Below are 25,274 nucleotides of genomic sequence, written 5' to 3'. Positions count from 1 at the left end.
AGGTCAGCATCTCAATCCCAGGACTGACATGTAACTCAGACGGACAGATTGGGGGGGGGGGGGGGGGGAGAGAAAACAGGTTGTTAGGTATGCCCTAAAAATGACACAAGTATTAAGTCTGTGTGGTAGGCTCGCAGAGACGAGAGTCTTGACATCAGGCATAATACACAACAATGGCATGTTAATATGGTTAAAAAATATCATGACCTGCTCTGGCTGGATGCTTGATTGGGTGATGGGAGCACACTCCTCAGCAATGATGGGATGCAGATGGGACCCTAAGGGCTGGCCAGACAATTCAGTTACATTTCACCGGGTCTGGGACATGCGACAGAATGTCTGACGGCCGATTCCCTGCAGGCTATGATAGCCAGTCGAGGTCTCCACCAAAAGATTTTCTGTTGACTCCATGTAACTCAGAGGGACAGATTGGGGGGGGGGGGGGAAGAGGGGGAAAGAAAAGACAGGTTGTTCGGTATGCCCAGTGTCACCTGAATAAGTATACATATTGCACTGAGTACAAGCAGGGACTCCGGCAACTAACTAGGACAGCATAACTAAAAGGGGAGAGCCAGAAGGTAACACAGGCATGAGGGAGCCCCAGGACATAAAGCAGCCAGCCATTACACCATCAACAAACTCGAGTGAGCAAGCGAGTGGGGACTGACAGCATCCATACATCCTAGTTTACCAAAACACTATGTCTGAGGATCCTCCAGATCTACTCCTTTACCTCATAAACACCATTAACAAAAGGCTTGACTAAACAGATATGTTTTCAGCCTAGACTTAAACACTGAGACTGTGTCTGATTCTCGAACATTACTTGGAAGGCTGTTCCATAACCGTGGGGCTTTGTAAGAAAAGGCTCTGCCCCCTGATGTAGCCTTCACTATACAGTACGAGGTACCAGCAGATAGCCTGCACTTTTTGATCTAAGTAGGCATGGCGGGTCATAGAGGAGCAGAAGTACACTCAGGTACTGTGGTGCGAGACCATTTAGTGCTTTAAAAAGGTCAATAGTAGTATTTTATAATCAATACAAAATTTGATTGGGAGCCAGTGCAGTGTGGATAAGACGCGTGATATGGTGATATTTTCTAGTTCTAGTAAGGACTCTTGCTGCTGCATTTTGAACTAACTGGAGCTTGTTTATGCACTTATTGGAACATCCAGACAGTAAGGCATTACAATTGTAAAATATGTGTAGGTAAAATGAATTCTGGCTACTAATCCATTAGCAAGCTCTACAGGTTGTCCGATCAGAACAATGATGAGGGAGAAGTATTTCCAAGCAAAGGTCTTCTTTATTTATCTTTACACCCACAACACACATGAATAAATTCTTCTTTCTATCAAAATAAACATTGTCTCTGTGCATGTGTGTGGTTCTGAAATAAAGGAAAGGATACAATTTTCTTTACCATCATGGTAATAATTACTGCCTACATGTAACAGTACTAGCTAGCTAGCATGACACAGCAAGAATTACCAATCAATATCAATTTAACAAAACCAGATTAATTTGGTACTTACAAGACTCATACATAACTGGTGCAGTTAAAACACCCAACAAATTTCTAATATTAATAAAGGCACTCACCAATAGATGCACGCACACCAAACTATGAAACATCTATGAATAACTACAGACATGCTCCAACTGCTGCTGCCACCTTGATCTTATCTTCTGCTACTGACAAATGCAAAAGGGGGCCTAAAAGGGTCCGCAAATCTAAGGGGTGACCAATTAACTGCCTAACTAAAATAGGAAACTGGATAATTGGCATAACATAAAAGGATATCAGATGGACTTTTGTACAGCCACCCCCATGTCTGCTGTGCAGATTTGCTTCTAAAGGCCATCTATCCTGGGTCTTCTGGAAGTGCAGGAAGTCAGATGAGTCTTGCCACCGGTCGCAAATAAATCCGGTCCTTCACCAATACTTCGGCCATCCTCACTCTCCCATCTGAACCAGGATGGACTGTCTTAACTATACCGACAAGCCAGAGGGCCCTTGGGGCTTGAGGATCCACAATCATCACCACCGTGCCAACAGTCAGATCTTCCTTTTCCTTTTGCCACTTCTGACGAATCTGTTGACTTGTTAGGTAATGACGGATATACCTGGCCCAGAACTGATCAGCCAGTACTTGACTGTGTCTCCATCTCTTGCGGCTTAGCAACTCTGATTCTGGGTAAATCACCTGGGGTAGAGAAGCATCAGTCCTCCCCATCAGAAGAGAATTTGGAGTCACAGGGTCAGGATCTGAGATATCCGAGGACACATAACCCAAAGGTTTGGAATTAAGTATTCCTTCAATCTCTACCAGGACTGTCCATAGTACCTCTTCCGGGACAGTTTGTGCTCCAAGGACTGTAGCCAGTGCTGCCTTAATAGACCGTATGTGTCTCTCCCAGGAGCCACCAAAGTGCGGTGCACTAGGTGGGTTGTAACAGTAGTCAATCTGCTGGGCAGCAAGCTTCTCCTTCAAGGCAGGTTGGAGGGCCTGGAATGCCTCCTTCAGTTCAGCATCACCACCTCTGAAGTTTGTCCCTCTGTCACATAAGATCTCATGTGGCTTGCCTCTTCTGGACACAAAACGACGTAGTGACATGAGGAACGAGTCAGAGTCTATGCTTGACAGGAGATCTATATAGACGGCCTTGGTGGTAAGACACTTATACAAGATGCCCCAGTGCTTTCCATTACGCCTTCCAACTCGAATCTGGAAAGGGCCAAAGCAATCTATTCCAGTTGAATGAAAGGCAGGCTTGTAAAGCCTTAAGCTGGAGGGAGGCAAATCGGCCGTCCGTGGAATGTCTGGTGCGCCATGCCACTTACGGCATTCAGGGCATTTGTACTGGAACTTACGGATTGCTTGTCTACCTCTCAGGATCCAAAAGCATCGCCTAACTTCGGCGAAGACTCGCTCTGGCCCAGGGTGATGCAGCTCTTCGTCATACCATTAGATGATCAGCCTTGTGATGTGATGAGTGGGGTTGAGGACAACTGGATGTTGAGTGTCTTGACTTATATCATCACATCTACGTAGGCAGCCTCCAACGCATATTAACCGGGTGCTGGAATCGAATTCAGGGGCCAGTGTGGCTAATCTACTGGTTGACGCTACTGGTTTTCCAGATTGAAACTGAATCATAGTCTTGGAAGCTCTCTGCCTGGGCTTGGCGAAGAATATCCAGCTCAGCATTCCTGAAGTCGTCGGCTGACAAGCTGCTGGAATCTGAAGCTACCCCGTGTGCTGAACGGGCTACAGCCTCCAGGAGTTCCTGAAATGTACTGTATTGGCTCACATCAATCCGCAGTGAACCACTATGGACTGCTATGACTCCACAAAAGGCTTGCTTCTGCAGCTCCTCTGGAACGTTTGATATGCACTCAGATGGTCGCTCAGGCCAGGAGGTCTCCGGTTGCCAGAGGAAGACTGGACCTTGAAGCCATCGACTGTCATCAGTCAGCTGAGACAGGGTCTTTCCCCTTGTGATGTCGTCTGCAGGATTTCTTTGCGAGTCTACATAGCGCCATGTCCCTGAGTCGATTAGCTCCTGAATTTCGGCGATCCGAGTTCCCATGAAAACTTTGAACTTGCAGGATTCTGATTGCAGCCAGGTAAGTACTGTCATAGAATCTGTCCAGTAGAAGTAATGGTGGGCATTCAGAGTTAACTCTCTCTTCAGAACTGATGCCAGTTGGGCACCTGTTAAGGCAGCAGACAGCTCCAGCCTTGGGATTGACAAATGCCGTTTGGGGGCCACTCTTGAGTGGGCAGCAACAAAGGCAACTTGAGCACATCCACTGGTGTCTTCTGTGCGAAGATATGCTACCGAGCCATATGCCTTTTCAGAAGCATCACAGAATATGTGGACACTATGTCTGCAGGTGTTGATGTCCAGCTCAGGGGTGGTGTAGCACCTTGGCACAGTAAGACATGATAGCTGGGGAAGTTCCTCTACCCAGGAATGCCAATCTTGTAAAAGATCAGAACGTAGGTTGGGATCATCCCATTCGCGCTTCCGATCCCAGAGCTTCTGCACTATGACCTTGGCTCTGGTGATAAAAGGCACAATGAATCCGAGTGGATCATACTGCCTGGCAAGGATGCTATAGATACTGCGCATTGTAGGCTGTGCATCAAGCTCAAGCTGCCCATGCTTGAAGCCTAAAGTGTCTGATTGGCAGTGCCAAATCAAGCCGAGGGTGTGTTCTTCTGGGTCGCTCGCATTCTGGGTGAGCCAGAGTTCAGCACTTTCATACCTATTCTCTGAGGGCAAATGGCTGATGATACTTGAGCAGTTACTGCTCCATTGTCTCAGGTCAAATCCACCTTCAGCCAGGAGATGGCGCAGTTTATCGACAAGATCTCTAGCCTCATGAGCTGACTGCAGACTCTGTAGACAATTGTCTACGTAAAAACACTGTTCCACTGATGTGCGCAGTTTGTCTCCATCTTCAGTGTGGTCCACCACATGCTTTTGGAGACCAAAAGTGGTACAGCAGGGGCTTGAGATTGTTCCAAATGGCAGGACTTGTCACTGATAGACATCTGGAGGGTCATTCCTTTGCATTTCTCTCCACAGGAACCTCAACAGTGGCTGGTCCTCTAGGAGGAGGCAGACTTGGTGAAGCATGCCCTTTATATCAGAACTGATTGCAAAGGCATGTTCCTGGAAGTGGAGGAGAACCCCAAGCAGAGTGGCACCCAGCACAGGTCCAGGGAGAAGATAATCGTTCAAGCTGATGCCTCTATGAACGAAGGAGCAGTTAAAGACGATTCTGTTCTTCCCATTATGGTGGACCATATGATGGGGGATATACCACCCAGGACTGTTGGTTGCTTCCTCCAGTGGGATCTTGCTCACATAGCCTGCCTCGACTAGCTTGCTGATCTCTTGGTTGTAGGTGGCAGCCTTGTCTGGATCAGCAGCAAGCCTCTTTCTTCTCTGTACCACGCAGGTGGGCCATCACAGCTTCCTTTGGAGCAACCAACAGAGGTAGATCAGTTTTCCACAACAGCAGTGTGGCGTACCGCAAAACTCCATCTACCTCCACTCTGATGGTCTTCTCCTCGAGGATTTGGATGGCCTTTACATCCTGTCTTGAGCGCGTCACGAATTTCTCACTACGATAGGGCAAAGTATCCAATTGCCACAACTTCTCGACATGTTGTAGTAACTCAGAGTTGCTTAAGGTGATGGATGTTAGAAGGCATTGCTGAGTGGTGAGGCTATGCTTCATGAGCTTAGAAGGCCCCTGGAGTGACCATCCCAGCTGGGTCTTAATGGCAGCAGGCCCTCCCGGCGGACCAAGACGCACAGGCTCCGTTGGTATGATGAGGTGTGGATGGTCTGATCCTATAAGGAGTAAGGGCTGCACACAGTCAATGGGCTGTAGAGGCACATTCTTCAGGTGCTGATATGACTTCTTGAGTGCAGCAATTGGGTAAGTATGAGATCTCAAACCAAGCTCTTTAGCTGTAAATGCCCTTTGAATGAGGAACATCTTCCCAGGTTGGTGAGCAGGTGACACTGAGAACGACACTGTGGCTCCCTTGATGACGTGCATCTCTTGGCATACTGTATGTAAAGACAATTCTTCAGGTGTACCTCGAAGACCAAGTTGCTGTGCTGCCTCACCCAGCAAAATGGTACGCTCAGAGCCGTCATCTAACAGTGCATACGTGTCTAATGAGTTGTCACCATTCCTTAAGATGACTCGGCTCATCTTCAGTAGCACCCTACTACTGCCAGCAGGTCTGTCCACATAGAGGGTTTGAGCAGTAGAGCTAGTTGGTTTGAAATTCTCCATTAACCCAATCGTGTTCTTCACAGAAGTAGTCATCTTACTATTACTCCCCACGTTCACTTCATGAAGGATCTCTAAATGCCGCTTGTCACATTTCTTGCACTTAGTCTTAAGAGTACACTCTGCACTTAAATGTTCACGCCCGCACTTCCAGCACCTCTGATTGCACCGGATCCACTTCTCAATTTGTTCCTTAGTAAGGATTTGGAAGTTTGCACACTGGTTCAGATAGTGCTTTGTGGTGTTACAGAAGGGACAGAATTTCTTTGGCTTTTCCCTAAGCTGGTCTGACCTACTCGACTGTGGTTCAGACAGGGAGCTGTTCTGCTCTGTGCTGTGAAGAACAGTCGTGGGCTTAGGCTGTGACTTGTGGTCTTTGCGTTGCTCCTTGGGGCCCTGACATTCCTTACTAGGCTCAACAGTTGACTGTAAATTATCCACTTGAATCTTCACTTCATATTCCAGCCATTTTGCCAGGTCAAGTAGAGTGGGAATGGGAGTCCTCTTGGGATCCACAAACCTCCTGAAGTTCACTCTTAAATCATAAGGCAACTTCCCTAATATACAGGAAACATGAGATCCACATCGTAGCTCTGTATCCCCAGCATGGCCAAGCTGGTCTAACATTGTGACATACCCCAGGTTGAGTCTTGACGAGGGCCTAATGCTCGCACTTTGAGCGCAAATCGCTTGAACGCCTTGGTGTCGCCCATCTTGACATTTGGCTCCTCCATTAGCTTTGAGATACGCTGAAGTGCAATTTGATGTGGTTGCCCATATAACTCAGTCAGAGCATCCATTGTATCAGAGTAGGGGTAACGGCTATTACTGTAAGAATCGGCAACTAGCAACACGTCCTCCAGCTTCAGGTGATCCGTTAAAATGTGAAACTTAAATTGCTCCATTGCATCTGGGGGAAGGAGGTTGTCTAGAACAACTTTGAGCCTATTGAACTCACTTGAATCTTCATGCTGGAAGTCAGGGATCTTTGCCTTTGGACCTCGATAGAAAAGCTCTGTCTCTACAGGACGTGATGGTGAGGAGCATCGAGATGAGCGAGAGCTTTGACACTGAGGTGAGTAGGATGGCTGGTGATGCCCAGAGCTATGACACCGAGGTGAGTAGGATGGCTGGCGCTGAGAGCTATGGTGCGGAGGTGAGTACGATGGCTCAAGGTGTTGAGAACCATAATGCCAACCTGGGTCATAGCCCCTCTCAGAGTTATATCTATACTGCCTGGTATAGCCCTCAGCAGGTGGGCTACGATGATAATGCACATAGAATGATCTACGGAAGCATTGTGACATACTCCAGGTTGAGTCATGACAAGGGCCTGTAGGTGAGTAGTGGCTGCGGCGAGGAGGTGACTGAGGGTAGCGGCTTGGGTTTCGGCTTGAGTGGTCTCTGGTTGATGGCCCGTGATGGTGTAGTAACCTGTCAAGACCACTAGTGAGCTCATCAACATCATCTCCTTTTAGTGCATGCTGTTGCTTGCTCTCAGTGGCTGCCGATTCAGCTACAGGTTGTGGAGAACGTGGATCCTGATGATCTCTTTGAAGCATCTCTCCTTCCTGTGACAGCGGTGAGCTTGATCTAGAGCATGAAGCTCGATGCCTTGGGAGTGAGTGATATTCATGTCTCATGCACCGAGACCTCTGTTGCTCCTCCATCTCGTCTATATAGCATCTCAGCACAGCATTCTCTTCAGCAAGTTGATATACATGCCTCCTCAGCTCTGGAGTATGTGCACTCTCAGCTTGAAGTGCTTCTTGTGTTGTGGGTGACTGATGAGTGTCAGCTGAGTGACTGGCTTCGTCTTCTGCTTGCTTCAACATTGGTTAGCTATAGAACTTGCTATATCTGGCTCGAAGGACCATGTAAAATATGTGTAGGTAAAATGAATTCTGGCTACTAATCCGTTAGCAAGCTCTACTGGTTGTCCGATCAGAACAATGATGAGGGAGAAGTATTTCCAAGCAAAGGTCTTCTTTATTTCTGAAATAAAGGAAAGGATACAATTTTCTTTACCATCATGGTAATAATTACTGCCTACATGTAACAGTACTAGCTAGCTAGCATGACACAGCAAGAATTACCAATCAATATCAATTTAACAAAACCAGATTAATTTGGGACTTACAAGACTCATACATAACTGGTGCAGTTTAAACACCCAACAAATTTCTAATATTAATAAAGGCACTCACCAATAGATGCATGCACACCAAACTATGAAACATCTATGAAAAACTACAGACATGATCCAACTGCTGCTGCCACCTTGATCTTATCTTCTGCTACTGACAAATGCAAAAGGGGGCCTAAAAGGGTCCTCAAATCTAAAGGGTGACCAATTAACTGCCTAACTAAAATAGGAAACTGGATAATTGGCATAACATAAAAGGATATCCGATGGACTTTTGTACAACAATAATCCAACCTGGAGGTAACGAAAGCATGAACTAGTTTTTCTGCGTCATGTAGTGACATTAAATTTCTTATCTTAGCAATATTTCTGAGATGAAAGAAAGCTATCCGGGTAATGTTATCAATGTGAGTTTTGAATGAAAGACTGGGGTCAATAATCACCCCGAGGTCTTTTACTGCTGCACGTGAAGAAATAGAAAGGCCATCCAGAGTCACTGTGTAATCAGAAAACTTACTTCTAGCTGTATGTGGTCCTAGTACAAGTACTTCAGTCTTGTCAGAGTTAAGCAGAAGGAAATTAATAAGCATCCAGTGTCTAATGTCCTTAACACATTCCTCAATTCTATAAAGCTGGTGTCTCTCATCAGGTTTTGCAGAAACATACAACTGTATGTCATCAGCATAACAGTGGAAACTAATACCATGTTTACAAATAATATCACCCAGAGGTAACATATATAGAGAAAAAAGCAGTGGACCCAAGACAGAACCTTGTGGAACACCAAACTTTACCTCAGTACGTCTAGAAATATCATCATTTATATCAACATACTGATAACGATCAGTTAAATAAGAGCTGAGCCAGAAGAGGGCCGTTCCCTTAACTCCCAGAACATTTTCTAGTTCCTGGTTCCTGAGTTGTTTGCGCCGAGTCCTTGTGTCAGCAGCTCCTTAGACAGGTTGAGCATCCTGAGCTGGCGCAGAAAGTACAACCTCTGCTGGGCCTTTTTGATGATGGTGACTGTGTTGGTCTCCCACTTTAGGTCCCGGGAGATTGTGGAGCCCAGAAACCTGAAGGTTTCAACAGCAGTCACAGTGTTGTTGGTGATGGTGATGGGCGTCAGGGTGGGGGGGGATCCTTCTAAAGTCCACTGTCATCTCCACAGTTTTGAGCATGTTCAGCTTCAGATTGTTCTGACCTCACCAACAGACCAGCCGTTCAACCTCCCGTCTGTATGCAGACTCGTCACCGTCTCAGATGAGGCCGATGACCGTTGTTTCGTCTGCAAATTTCAGGAGTTTAACAGATGGGTCTCTTGAGGTGCAGTCATTGGTGTAAAGGGAGAATAGCAGTGGGGAGAGCACACACCCCTGGGGGGCACCAGTGCTGATAGACCGGGTGCTGGATGTGATGCTCCCCAGCCTCACTTGCTGCTTCCTGTCAGTCAGGAAGTTTATAATCCAGGAGGTGTCAGTGTGGAGGAGGGCACAGTGAGCTGGGTGAGCTTGGTGTGGAGGATGTCTGGAACGATGGTGTTGAACGCCGAACTGAAGTCCACGAACAGGATCCTGGCGTATGTCCCTGCAGAGTCAAGGTGTTGCAGGATGTAGTGCAGTCCCATATTGATTGCATCATCCGCTGACCTGTTTGCCTGGTAGGCAAACTGCAGGGGGTCCAGTAGGGTGTCTGTGATGTCCTTCAGGTGTGACAACACCAGTCTCTCGAAGGACTTCATGACTACAGATGTCAGGGCTACAGGCCTGTAGTCATTCAGTCCTGTGATGGTGGTTTTCTTGGGAACTGGGATTATTGTGGAGTGTTTGAAGCATGAGGGGACTTCACACAGCTCCAGGGATCTATTGAAGATCTGGGTGAAGATGGGGGCCAGCTGATCAGCACAGACCTTCAGACAGGAGGGTGACACACCATCTGGGCCGGGTGCCTTCCTGATCTTCTGTCTGTGAAAAAGCTGACAAACATCCTCTTCACAGATCTTGAGTGCTGGTGTGGGGTCAGAGGCAAGAGGAGGCAGAATAGCAGGGGGTGTAAATGGGTCTTTAATGTCTGAGGGGGGGAGAGGTGTGAATGTGTCAAATCTGCAGTAGAACACATTCAACTCATCAGCCAGTTGATGGTTTATTGCAGACACTACGTTTACATGCACATAGAGAGAATCGAATTTCTGCCGTTGCTCGACTGAAATCGAAGTTCAAAATGCCATGTATACACCTTAATTCGGCTGAAATTGAACCGAACTTGATTTCTCGGAATCAAGCTACACGACCTAGTTTATGCGATTTCTGCCAAGCTACTTTGTGCATGTATACCCTATCGAGCTAGTTGTCGAGCTACTTCCGGAAGTGACGAGTGACGAGACCACAAGCGGGAAACACAACAGCCTCGGTCGGCATGACAACAGTAGTAGCGAGCAGCAGAAGAGGTCAGGAGGAACAAACGAAGAAGAGAAAATGGCGATGTAGAGCTCTCTGAAGTGTGGGTGGAGCACAGAGGACGGCAGGACAAAGCTTCTGGTACTAATAGGCTTTTTATTGTCAGACTTTTCAGTTTAACAGCCTACTTTTATTCTTGAGAGAAAAACACACACACGCACGTGCGTGCAGTGTTCTAGTCCCGGGATGAGCTGTCCCCTCTGCTCTCCCTCTGCCTCCTTAAATAGGGCGCGGTTACTGGGAAGACACACAAACACAGGTTAATTACCGTCAGGTGAAGTGATTCTGCCACTCACCTTCCCTGGCTCCACCCTCCTGTCACAGACCGGCGCTTGACCACGCCCCCACTGCCACAAGCAAGCAGAAACGTGCACTTCTGGAGCAATGAGGAGACAGAGTTCATGCTCATTCAGCTTAAGGAGTTGAATATATTAAAATTCATGGACGGGAGAAAAACGCGCAATGGAGAACACGGAACTGATAACTTTGTTTACACTCTTGAATAGCTCTTCTTCATGACAACAACCGGAAGTGTACCAACACGATGGGGCGTGTTGCGCCACCTGTGGCTTGGGTGCACAATGCACCTCACACAATAGCCCGATTTCATTGTGTGCATGTAGGATTGGATTTCTCTGGCACCCTGCTGGGACCTTCAGCTCGATTACCGACAGCAGCTCGATTTGGATGTGCATGTAAACATAGTCAGTGTTGGGGAATGGTCTCCTGTAGTTGGTGATATTCTTCAGGCCTATCCACACTGACACCGGATCGTTGGCTGAAAGGCTGTTTTTGATCCTTTCAGCGTAGCTCCTCTTAGCTGCTTTCACCTCTTTCATCAGTCACTACGTTTACATGCACATCCAAATCGAGCTACTGTCAGTAATCGAGCAAAGGGTCCCAGCAGGGGTGCCAGAGAAATCCAATCCTACATGCACAGTGTTTAAATTGAGCTATTGTTATGAGGTGCATTGTGCACCCGAGCCACAGGTGGCGCTACACGCCCCATCGTGTTGGTACACTTCCAGTTGTAGTCATGAAGAAGAGCTATTCAAGAGTATAAACAAAGTGACTACAGGCGGAAATTAGCATGTACTGCTATAACCTGGTACAGACATCTGTCCTTACCACAAGGATAATGTTTAATTTGTACACTGTCCCTTTTAAAAATAAAATAAACTCTAAACTCTAAGAAGAGTGTTTGTAGTTTGTATGTATGAACAGAAGTGTTCCTAATAAAGTGGGCGGCTAAGGTGAAGTGTCATGCCGACCGAGGCTGGGTTTTTTTTTTTCGACCGAGGCTGTTGTGTTTCCCGCTTGTGGTCTCGTCACTCGTCACTTCTGGAAGGGGCAGTGCTGAAGTAAGTAGCTGGACTGCGTGGCTCGATAGGGTATACATGCACTAAGTAGCTTGGCAAAAATTGCATAATCTAGGTCGTGTAGCTCGATTGCGAGAAATCCAGTTCGATTCAATTTCAACCTAGCTAAGGTGTTTACATGCCATTTAGAGCTTCGATTTCAGACGAGCTACGGCAGAAATTCGATTTTCTCTATGTGCATGTAAACGCACTGAGTGTGTTTCTGACCTGTTTGTACAGGACTCTGTCCCCACATCTGTTGGCCTCCTCCTTGGCCTGGCGAAGCTGCCTGAGTTTTGTGGTGAACCAGGGTTTGTTGTTGTTGTATGTGCGGAAGGTCTTGGTGGGCACACACATATCCTCACAAAAACTGATGTAAGATGTCACAGTATCAGTCAGTTCATGCAGGTCTGAAGCTGCAGCCTCAAAAACACTCCAATCAGTGCAGTCAAAGCAGGCTTGTATCCCCACTTTGGCCTCATCGGACCATCTCCCCACCGTCTTGACTACAGGCTTAGCAGATTTCAGCTTCTGCTTGTAGGTCAGGATAAGATGAACAATGCAGTGATCAGATAGTCCCAAGGCTGCATGGGGGACAGAGTGGTATGAGTCCTTTAAAACAGTGTAACAATGGTCCAGAGTGTTAGTGTCCCTGGTGGGACACTTAATGTGCTGTTTATATTTTGGCAGTTTGTGGCTGAGGTTTGCTCTGTTAAAGTCCCCCAAAACAATGAGCAAAGAGTCCGGGTGTTTTTTCTCCATGTTGTTTATCTGGTCAGTCAGGTGTTGTAACGCCTCAGTAACACAAGCCTGAAGAGGGATGTAGACTCCAACCAGAATAAACGAGGAAAACTCTCACGGAGCATAAAACGGTTTGCAGTTTATGAATAATGCCTCCAGATGAGAACTGCATGATTTGTTTAGAACCATGACATCAATACACCAACCTTCATTAATGTAAACGCAGACTCCGCCTCCCCTCGTTTTCCCCGTGAGCTCCGTTTCGTGGCCCGCTCGGTGCAGGTGAAATCCAGGCAGGTGGAGAGAAGTGATGTGCTCACCGAGCCAGGTTTCGGTGAAGCACAAGGCAGCAGATCTGTTAAAATCCATGTTGATTGTGTTGAGGAGCAGCAGTTCGTCCATCTTGTTGGCCAGAGAGTGGACGTTAGCCAGGTGAATAGACGGGAGCGCAGTGCAAAACCCCCGCTGCCTCAGCCTGACGAGCATGCCGGCTCGCTTCCCCCGGTGTTTCCGGCGGAGACCATAGAGAGCTGCTGCTCCTCCAAGAAGTAGCTCTGGAAAACTTTCCGGATCGATGAAAACCGATGAAAAAACTTTACTGGTGGTTATTCCAATGTTTATGAGTTCTTCTCTGGAGTATGTGACCAGAGAAGAAGTGCAATAAACACAACAAATACACAAAAACGTAGAAAGTACAAGAGATCGAAGTACCGAGGCAACCGTCTGTGGCACCATCTTGGACATTTATCTACTTTTAGGACTTGTGAGAAAATCTGATGTTTTAGGTCATATTTATGCAGAAATATAGAAAATTCTGAAGAGTTCAAAACTTTCAAGCACCGCATTTGTGGATGCAATAATGAACTGTTTTCACAGATGATGGTTTTCAAAAATGTTCCTGAGCCCATGCAGTGATTTCCACTCCAGACGCGTCTTCTTTTAATGCAGTATCGCCTGAGGGCCTGACACTCACAGGCATCCAATGTCAGTTTTCTGTCTTGTCTCTTGCATACAAAGATTTCTCCAGATTCTATGACTCTTTTAATGATATTATGTACCATAGATGATGTGATCCCCAAATTCTTTGCAATTTTACATTGAGGAACATTATTCTTAAATTGTTGCACTGTTTGCCCACGCAGTCTTTCACAGAGCTGTGAACCCCTCCCCATCTTTACTTCTGAGAGACTCAGCCTCTCTGAAATGCTCTTTTTTATACCTTTTATACTCTTTTATACCCTCTTTTTATGTTCCTGACCTGTTCCTAATTAACCAAATTAGGTTTTTTTTTAACATTACACAACTTTTTCAGTCTTTTGTTGCCCCTGTCCCAACTTTTCTGAAACACACTGCTGACATCAAATTCAAAATGATCATATATTTTTCAAAAAAAAAAAAACAATAAATTTTCTGTTTCAACATTTGATATGTTGTCTTTGTAATATTTTCAATGAAATATAGGGTTTCCATGATTTGCAAATCTTCACCTTATCTTTTTATTTATGTTTTACACAGTCTCCTAAGGGGCGGCAGGGTGGTGTAGTGGTTAGTGCTGTCGCCTCACATCAAGAAGGTCCGGGCTTGTTCTTATTTAATAGTCCCCGAATATTACTTTCTTCTTATTAGTCAGCTGGGATAGGCTCCAGCTTGCCTGCGACCCTGTAGAACAGAATAAAGCAGCTAGAGATAATGAGATGAGATGACTAACTTTCCTAACTTTTTTGGAATGGGGTTGCACATTGCTTGTACGTAATACATTGCTCTGTTTGAATAAAGAGTCAAATCAAATCAAGTTTATTTGTACAGCGCTTTTAACAATAAACATTGTCGCAAAGCAGCTTTACAGAATTTGAACGACTTAAAACATGAGCTAATTTTATCCCTAATCTATCCCCAATGAGCAAGTCTGTGGCGACGGTGGCAAGGAAAAACTCCCTCAGACGACATGAGGAAGAAACCTCGAGAGGAACCAGACTCAAAAGGGAACCCATCCTCATTTGGGCAACAACAGACAGCCTGACTATAATATTAACAGTTTTAACAGGTATAACCCTCAACTGTCCTCATGGGGCCGTCCTTCACAGGAGTGGGGCGATAAAACTCCGACAATGAGTTTTAAAAAAGAGAAATTGTTTTAAGAAATATCTACTCATAGCAAAAATGCCATGTTGTAAACATTAGGGTTTTTTTTTTTTTAAACTTGACTCATGTTTGTTAACGTTGTGAAAAAATAAACATTAAACACTATCTGGTGGTTCACTGAAATAGCTCATTCTACCGTATTCTTTTTATCAGACAAGAGCAGAGTTGAGAGTGCTATTTCAGACCACTAGGGGAGCGACCCGACACAGTTTCTGAAGAATTGAAGCATGCTTTTTTTTAACTACTTTAATATTTGAGTTAATAAATCCCCTACAGACGATATTCTATATTTAAGGCGCCATCTAGTGGATATCATGTAAAATATTTCTGAAGTTAAAGGGCTGATGACACGTTTTTGACATCTTTGGCGATGTTTTATAACATAAAAAGTAATTCCCGATGATCCATATATTAATTCACGAAGGTGCCTATTTTACAAGTTATGATAAAAAACGCGGCTATTTGGGCAAATTTGATGGGGCTGCAGCACCCAGGAGACGAAAGAGGAGGAGGGGCTATATGACGTTGGCAAAAGAATCTTCCTCCTAACTTACCAGATTGTTGTTGATGCGAGAGGTGTTCAGTTTATCATTATTAGTATTATTATTATACATTATATATATATATATATATATATATATATATATATATATATATATATATATCGTCTTCTTCCGCTTATCCGGGACCGGGTCGCAGAGGCAGCAGTCTAAGCATGGAAGCCCAAACTTCCCTTTCCCCAGACACCTCGGCCAGCTCCTCGGGAAGAACACCGAGTCGTTCCCAGGCCAGCTGAGAGACATAGTCCCTCCAGCGTGTCCTGGGTCTTCCCCGGGGCCTTCTCCTGGGAGGACATGCCTGGAACACCTCCCCAGGGAAGCGTCCAGGAGGCATCCGAAAAAGATGCCCGAGCCACCTCAGCTGATTCCTCCCGATGTGGAGGAGCAGCGGCTCTACTCCGAGCTCCTCCCAAGTGACTGTGCTTCTCACCCTATCTCTAAGGGAGTGCCCAGCCACCCTGCGAAGGAAACTCATTTCGGCCGCTTGTATCCGCGATCTTGTTCTTTCTGTCATTACCCAAAGCTCATGACCATAGGTGAGAGTCAGAACGTAGATCGACCGGTAAATTGAGAGCTTCGCCTTTTGGCTCAGCTCCTTCTTCACCACGACGGACCGGTAAAGCGACCGCATCACTGCGGAGGCTGCACCGATCCGCCTGTCGATCTCATGCTCCATCCTTCCCTCACTCGTGAACAAGATCCCGAGATACTTAAACTCCTCCACTTGAGGCAGGACTTCTCCACCAACCTGGAGAGGGCAAGCCACCCTTTTCCGGTCGAGAACCATGGCCTCAGACTTGGAGGTGCTGATTCTCATCCCAGCCACTTCACACTCGACTGCAAACCGCCTCAGTGCATGCTGAAGGTCCTGGTTTGAAGAAGCCAACAGGACAACATCATCCGCAAAAAGCAGAGATGAAATCCTGTGGTTCCCAAACAGGATTCCTTCCGGCCCCTGGCTGCGCCTAGAAATTCTGTCCATAAAAATTATGAACAGAACCGGTGACAAAGGGCAGCCCTGCCGGAGTCCAACATGCACTGGGAACAGGTCTGACTTACTGCCAGCAATGCGAACCAGACTCCTGCTCCGTTTGTACAGGGACTGGACAGCCCTTAGCAAAGAGCCCCGAACCCCATACTCCTGAAGCACCCCCCACAGAATACCACGGGGGACACGGTCGAATGCCTTCTCCAGATCCACAAAGCACATGTGGACTGGTTGCGCAAACTCCCATGAACCCTCGAGCACCCTATGAAGGGTATAGAGCTGGTCCGGTGTTCCACGACCAGGACGAAAACCGCATTGTTCCTCCTGGATCCGAGGTTCGACTATTGGTCGAATTCTCCTCTCCAGTACCCTGGAGTAAACCTTCCCTGGGAGGCTGAGAAGTGTGATTCCCCTATAATTGGAGCACACTCTCCGGTCCCCTTTCTTAAAAAGAGGGACCACCACCCCAGTCTGCCACTCCAGAGGCACTATCCCCGACCGCCACACAATGTTGCAGAGGCATGTCAACCAAGACAGCCCCGCAACATCCAGAGACTTGAGATACTCAGGGCGGATCTCATCCACCCCCGGTGCCTTGCCACCGAGGAGCTTGCAAACCACCTCAGTGACTTCGGCTTGGGTAATGGACGAGTCCACCTCTGAGTCATCAGCCTCAGTCTTCTCAGTGGAAGACATGATGGTGGGATTGAGGAGATCCTCAAAGTATTCCTTCCACCGCCCGACAATGTCCCCAGTTGAGGTCAACAGCTCCCCACCCGCACTGTAAACAGTGTTGGCAGAGTACTGCTTCCCCCTCCTGAGGCGCCGGACGGTTTGCCAGAATTTCTTCGAGGCCGACCGATAGTCCTTCTTCATGGCCTCCCCAAACTCCTCCCAGTTCCGAGTTTTTGCCTCCGCAACTGCCTGAGCTGCAGCACACCTGGCCTGCCAATACTCGTCAGCTGCCTCAGGAGTCCCAGAGGTCAACATGGCCTGATAGGACTCCTTCTTCAGCTTGATGGCATATATATATAGTTATTATGCCTTCGCATTGTGTTGCCGGCTTTTGCTCCAAAACCCACAAGGATGGGGTAAGTTTATTCAAGTTTCCTAGAGATCCCGAGCTGCATGCGAAGTGGGTGAAGCAAGTCAGGTGCACTCGTGACAAGTGGGAGGCCTCACCAACATCCCTCCTGTGATCTGAACACTTCGATTTGGATTGTTTTGACACCCTTCCCAGCTTAAAAGAATCTCTTGGGTGTTCAGTTCAGCACAAACGTGTGCTGCTACCATCAGCAGTGCCTGCAGTATTCCGGAGGGGGTCTACTAGTAGCTATGCCGGATCCAGCAGTCGCCTGGGACAAGGTGACTCCTCCAAAGACAGTCCTCCTGTCAGAACATGTGTTGAGAAACGACATAAGATAAAGGTACGTAGAGCTATAGAGTGCTCCGACATGATGCTAAAAATAGTAACCATGCGGTCTGCGTGGCCATCTTGGAAGTGACTTGCTCCAGAGCGCTCATAGAGTACACATCATAGAGTACACATTCATGATAATCATAAATGTAATCATAAAGTCGGCATGATATCAGTCATGTATTTGCTTGTGAAAGCTTGCACTGTCTTCAATGGTGCTGGATGGTTTGTTTACGTCTTCTTAGTACTAATACAAAAAAAACTGATCTATGGGTGTTAGGACTGGGACTGTTTTGGCCTCTAGAGGCCGCTGTTATTTCCTTTTCTTGTCATGTTTGTTTTGGCCTCTAGAGGCCGCCACTGTTTCTGTGTTTTATGTTTGTTGTTTTCCATGTGTCTTGTGCCCCGCCTAGTCCTCATTAGTGTCACCTGTGTCCTATTTTAGTTTGTGTATTTATACCCCTACCGCCTAGTGGTAGTGTGTCCGCCTCTCGATCGGGAGATCGTGAGTTCTATTCACGGTCGTGTCATACCAAAGACCATCATAAAAATGGTACCTACTACCATCTGGCAAGGCATGCTGCAATACAGATGTGCATGGGGAGTTAAACTCTTGTGGTTACCAGAGGACTAGCCCTCCACTGTAACCCTAGCTATGTAATAGATGAGAGGCCGAGGGCTATGGAAACGGAGATCGGCGCTGCCTGATGTGCCACCATACAGAGTTGGCCTGGTTAGTACTTGAGTGGGAGACTGCCTAGGAATACCAGGTACCGTGAGGCGTGGGAAGGATTTTGACTTTTGACTTTGATTTATACCCCTGAGTTCAGTCCTCTTGTCATGGAGTCTTTGTGCTATGTTTAGCTCCAGTTACCTCTGTTCCTATTTCCTTGCCTATGTCCTTGTGTTCTTTGTATTTTTGCTTTCTTTTGGACTTTGTGGATTTTGTTTTTGACTTTTTGGATCTTCTTAGCGTTTGGATTTTTACCCCTTCTTTTCTGGTTATTGGCTTTTGTATTTACTTTGAACTTTTGGATTTTTTTTATTTTTTCCCTTATATCTTCTGAGCATTTTGGATTATACTTTTTGGATTTTTTGCGTGTAAATATTGTAAATAAACCTTTTGATACTTTTTCTACTTCCACCTCACGCCTCTGCATTTGCGTCATCTCCCTGGTGGCCTAGTGGGGGTTTGCTGGATTATCACACCAGCGAACCAGGTTTGAATCCCAGCAAAACCCTAACAATGGGTATGGGCATTATATCGCCTAGTCTTCCTCCTCACTTGCTGGTTTGTTGATGTGACAGATTTGTAGTAGCAGTGGCAGTATTTTGCATTGTGGTCTCTTATTGCCAAGTTGAAAGAATTTGTTTCTCAAAGCAAACACTGAGGGAAAGCTAACTTAGCCAGACAAGTAGGCTACAGATTGTCATTTGCTTACGCTGATGTAGGTTATCAAATATTTTGCTTCATTCAAGGATAAAACTAAGAAGCCATAAACTAGAAGATGTGCCTGCCAATATTATCCTAAATGTATCACGGATCAGGCATAGTCATAAGCTTATTACGTTAGCCGTTTGCATGCTCCATTAGGAACTATGTATTCAGTGTAGCATACGGCTTACATGATATAAGCAGTGTTTACACATGCAAGACAACAATACGCAATATTAAAATATTGATTCCGTAACATTTTGAACAAATACGGGTTGACCTACCAATCCTTGTTATCCAACCTTGTGGTGTTCAATGCTGGGCTGTCTGCCTGTCCGCTGTCCATCTCGGGGTCAGAGTCGCTCTCAGATTGCACAGTAACAGGTTCAAACCTGTATGGTTGGATGCACCCGTGTTCATCATCACTTGATTCTTCCGATCTATCCCACTCACAACACAATTCTAGACTCCCAGAAGAGGAAGAGCTAGAGAGTTTACCGGTGTTTTCATGCGCCATTTCCATTGAGTAGACAGCCAGTGAACCGCAGCGTGTTCTTCCACTGACGTCACAACATGGCCGCGAGCCACGGACCCAGTTTTCTTGCGCTGTGCAATTAAAAGTTGGATATTCGCGTAACAACAGCTTCTTTTCACGTAATTATAACAGAAATCTAACATGTTTGCCATGTTGTATAGTTTATTTAAGAAATTGCATAGAGTCATGTTCGTGTCATCAGCCCTTTAATGTACAGCGTTGTCTATCCTGGGCCTGAAGAAGCTTCTGTCCTACACATTTTATTGTTTTCCTACTCCCTATCACATGATTGGTTTAATCAACTTATTAAACCCCTTCTGATATGAAGTAGGATATTTAGATCAGAGAAAACACTGGAATGTGCGGGGGGAGGCTTCCTCTCTCAATTTGACATATCCTTCCCGCCATCAAAGTTTATAGGGAAATTACACTTGTGGTTTCCCATTGCCTTCTACTGGATTATTATAGAGGTTTCATCCTCTATAGGTCCCCCCCCCAATTTAGAGTAGCCAGTTAACCGAAACACATGCCATTGGACTGTGGGGGAAGCTGGAGCACCCGGAGGGGAACATGAAAACTCCACACAGAGAGGTCCCCGTGGGCCGTGAGGTTCGAAGCCGGTGTTCTGATAAACTGTCCTACACGTCAATGCGTTCTACAAAGCCCCACTGCGCATGCGCAGAGCACAAAACGTTATTTCTTGGCATTTGAACAGATTTTTGTCCTACATCAGCTGTGCTATAAACGGTGCAGATTAACGGCGTGCATTCAATCTTTACTACTTAATCTAACATAATGCTGATTTCTAACCATTGCATGAGTCTTGCAATACATCTGAAATATCTCCCCTTCACGATCTTCCACCAAAGCACTTCAACTTCTGACCTATCTGATCAGCTGTTGTAGTTGCTCTACACCCTACTCGTCCTTCAAAGCCTGCATGCGCACAACACACCATTTCTTGAGGTTTGGGCATATTCATCCTACAGATCAGAAGGCAAGGTTTGCTCAAAGCTAAAGGTGAGTGGGCAATCTTTCCTACTTAATCTAATACAATGCTGATTTCTAACTGTTGCGTGAGTCTTGTTTGAGTCGTTGACAGACTCAACTATTTCGCATTGGCTTGTTTTGAATTATAAAACTGTCTGTACAAACTGTACGCATGTGTCTGTCACGCAGTGTAAGTACAGCCAAGCCATCATTTGATAGCTAGCGTCAATAAAAGTTCTGTTGGCTGCAACATGGCATCATGAGTGTATTAATAAATACAACGCCAATTTTAACCATCTTCGCGTTTGTCTCCGACGCTTTTGCATATTTCCACGTGGTCTACAACGCTTAGCATTTTTCCGTCTAGCAACAGAATTTTGTATCAACCGCGAGAAAAGCTAGCTCACGCCAGGTTGGTAACGTGACAAAGTAGGCTATTTCTCAAACGCGTTGCCTTCCACGTGGTAACAAGATAATGCATTGGTCCAACACGCAGAATGCTCTAGCGCAGGGGTTTTCAAAGTGTGGGAGAGTCAGCCCCCCCTCGGAGAGCAAATAAACAACCGCGCCCCCCCTTACAATTTTTGTTGTTGCTATACTTAATGTTCCATTCGTATTTTTAAAAAATGGTTGTTGTACACATTATTTTTTTCTTTTTCACATTTTAAACATCTGTGCTTTTTAAAACATCTTGTTTTACACATTTTAAACATCTCATAGCATCGTTAGCTAGCACCTCTTGGCAGACAACACACTGTGGCAGTGGAGCATCTTCAGATCCAGTCCATGAAAATCCAAACTTTAAATAATCGTGGTCATACTTCTTTTTTCAGTCCCCCCAGGATTTCGGGGGCCTTTTTTGTGATTGTTGTGGGCTACAATGTCTGATGTTGTGGGGGTTTTCCAAAAAAATTGCGATGAAAGTTGCGGTGTTTTTTAGGTTTTTGTTGCGATTACATTGTGGGAGGAAGTGAAAGTTGCGAGAAATTGTTGCGATTTTCTCTTTTTGTGATTAAAATTGAGTGATATGTTAAATATTAAGTTATTACTGAAAAACTATTGATTAAAAAAACAAAGACACTGAGAAATGGTCCTATAAACAACTTTACCAATATAAAAGATTACCAGGACTACAAAAATGCAGAAAAATAGGCTTTACTTATCCAAATGCACCTGTTGGTTCTAAAGTTAAAGTGCAGAGAACCTCACAGCACAACATGAAGTTACCTTAAAATATAATATAAATGCCTCAGCTTTCATATAAGAAAAAAACTATTAATACTAGTACTGTGTACAGTCAGTCTCTCCTGAAGACTAAATTAAACAATAATTATAAACTAATTAAATAAATGGCTCAGGCTTCATAGAAGAAAAAAAACAATTTGAACAGAATCTCACAGTATGATGCTGAAGCTGCCTAAACAATGGAAAATAAAATACCATTTTGGCAAAAATGTTGGCATCCATTAATTTCTTGTATTAAGTAAAAAAAAAATAAAGTGCACACAGTCCTTCACTGTAAACATAACACACTTTCATTGTTGCCAGATACTGGTGACGTTTTCCAGTCCAAAATATGTTCAAAACCCACCAAAATGCACTTGAAACCTCCCAATCTGGCAACACTGCGCGCATGCTGCTTCTCTTGAACACACGGAAGTAAGGCGGAAGGTAGTTTGTCAACGTCACCTCAAGACGACACCAATGATTGGTCAAATTTGCGGGAAAGTTGCGGTGATTGGATATAATTGCAACACCGCCCTGAATTCGCGGGGATTGGTTGAATTTGCGCTGAAGTTGCAAATCGCAACATCCTGGAGGCTCTGTTTTTTTGCTTGGCCCAGACTTTGTCTCCTCACTCACTGTAGTACTAAAAATCGATCCATTTTGTCTCTCACGTTGCGCCCCCCCTGAAGAACTCTGGCGCCCCCCAGGGGGGGGCGCGCCCCACACTTTGAAAAGCCCTGCTCTAGCGTGAACACAAAACGCTTTTTTATGAGATGAGTCTGCTGTTTGGAACATTCTACTCGGCTGCAAAGACAGCAAATTTCTGCTCGTAAGATCACGTCATAATGGCCAAATGCAATCAAACGTGTGAAGGATAATGCCATGACATTAAGAAAAAGGATTTACACCCTGCAGTACTCAACACACCTGTTTTTTTTTCTGACTGTACCAAAAGTTTATGCGCAACTGTCTTTGTAGGTATGGAGTCCAAGTACGACGAAATGCATAGGTTGCTGTCTTTGGGGTCATACCCCAAAGACTATGATCGAACGCAGTGGCAGAATCTTAGGAGGTATGCCTCCAAGTTCACTTTGAGAGGTCAGTAGTTTCTGTAAAATTGTAATAAATTTGATATGTAGTACAATGCATTAGTGATTAATTTCATTGTAATTCTTCTAATTATAATTATCATTTTAATGTAGATGGAGAGCTCTTTTTTGGCACCAGGAGAGCAATTCATGGAAAAGAAGAGGCCAGGAGTATATTTGAGGAGTTCCATGCCTCGCCCATGGGAGGGCACACAGGAATACACAAAACCCGAAGTGCCTTAGCATCAAGGTTTTACTGGTTTGGGATGTCCGTAGACATTGAAAAATGGGTATGTATTACTGTTTGTTGCTGAAATTAATGGAAAGCAGTAATCAGGACCTTGGGAGCAGCTGTGAACACCAATTGCACTGTATGTGTTTAAGATCCAGGAATGTGACCAGTGTCAGAAAGTGGGCAAGCCCCTTACAGCAGTGCAACCTCTGCAGTGCATCAAGGTAATAAAATGGCTACATTACATTTAGATTGGCACTATGCATATTATAAAAATGACTATATACATACATACTGGGGCTACTTTATTTCCATATCAGGTGTCAGCTGTATGGGAACTTGTGGGCATAGACCTCACTGGTCCCCTGCCCAAGACACAAAGTGGCTTCCAATATATACTGACAGCAACTGACTACTTTTCTAAGTGGGTTGAGGCTTACCCACCGAAGAGCAAGTCGGCTGCTGAGGTTGCAGAGAAGCTGGTCAGGATGGTGTACAGACATGGCTGACCACTGCGAATACTATCAGATCAAGGCAGAGAGTTCGTCAATGAAGTAAGCTCACTAATCATAATTGGTCATCTTTGGAAAAGGACTTAACCATCTGCCTCAGTGGTGTCAACAAATAGTCTGCCTAGCATATATCCATGTCTATGAGTGAGTTAATTTCTAATTAGTTTCAATTGTATTTTGAAGCTCAATACAGGACTGTGTGAATTACTTCACATCGAGCGATCTGTAACAGCAGCCTACCACCCACAGACAAATGGCCTAGACAAAATAACAAATGATAATATAAAAAGGTATGTGCTATCATTTTGTCATATACACTACCGGTCAAAAGTTCTAGAACACCACACTGTACCCCCACTGCACTTTTTAACTGACACTTTAGCTTGTTCTGTTTCAGTTTAAAATCGGTTCATCGTGGCATCGCTCTCAGAAATGAATGCATACAACAATAAGCAACTTGAAATTAAAAAACATAATTGTGGAATCAATGCTACATACAGAATAGACCAAAATATATTCTAAACTTTTTTGACTAATCAAAGTAGCCACTTTAATAGATAGATTGTTTTGAAAGTCATCTATCTGACCAATTTTTTGTGCTTTACTATGCTTGCATTTAGAGCCCTTAGGAAACTAGTGAATGAGGAGCAAACCAACTGGGACACCTTCTTGGATGCCACGCTCTTTTTATTATGGTCAAAGGTTCACACAACCACGAAATATACCCCATTTAAACTAATGTATGGAAGGGAAGCCCGTTTCCCAGCAGAGGTGCCAGCTGAGTTGCTGGTGAGTGGTGTCTTCACTATACTATCACTGAGATGTAATTAAATGCAGTGATGTAGTTAAATGTAGTGTGTGTATATTAGTCATTGCAAATATTTGTATGTCACCATAGTACAAATACTTTTGCAGTATTTTCTGAATCAACTGCTTCTGCATTTGATGCGGTACGCAGACATTATTGGAAATATTTTCCATTTTTCCATTATTGGAAAAACTATGGCATGAAAATAATCTGTTGTGGCTTTTGCTCTTTCACATTGTGCCTCACATGCAATTTGTTTAAAAAAAATGTATTTGCATATAGGCTATTCCTTCCAAGTATTACAAGTTAACGGAAATTTTCATGAAGTGAATCAGATTTTTTTTTTCATGTAATTGTTAAAAAGAAAATCTAGAATTCAACAATCACATTGCCAGCATCAGAGTCTGTTTACTCAGACTTCAGAGACTTAAAAGAGGAGCAAGAACATCTGTCGGAGTCTGTCAAAGAGAATGTTAGAAGGGGGCAGGAGACACAAATGGCTAGATATGCAAAAAGACTTAAAAAAAACAGAGGTCCAGTACAAGGCAGGGGATGAAGTTCTTCTCCTTAACGTGAGAAAGCGTGGGAGGAAAGGTGGAAGACTTCAACCCGACTTTACTGGTCCCTATGTGATAGAAGACATCATTGGGAAAAAGGTCACTCTCTGATCTGATGGAAAAACCTTGCAAACAACATACAGCATTGACCATATCAAGCCATATCGGAGGCCTGCAAGGGAAGTGAGCCGAAGCCCAAGCCCTCGACCAAGCCCAAGCCCACTCCAAATCCCAAGCCCTCGACAAAGTGCACACCCACT

The sequence above is a fragment of the Neoarius graeffei genome, chromosome 24 (assembly GCF_027579695.1).
Source record: "Neoarius graeffei isolate fNeoGra1 chromosome 24, fNeoGra1.pri, whole genome shotgun sequence".
Taxonomy (NCBI): Eukaryota; Metazoa; Chordata; class Actinopteri; order Siluriformes; family Ariidae; genus Neoarius; species Neoarius graeffei.
The sequence above is the reverse complement of the archived record's forward strand: the minus strand, read 5'-3'. Positions refer to the sequence as shown.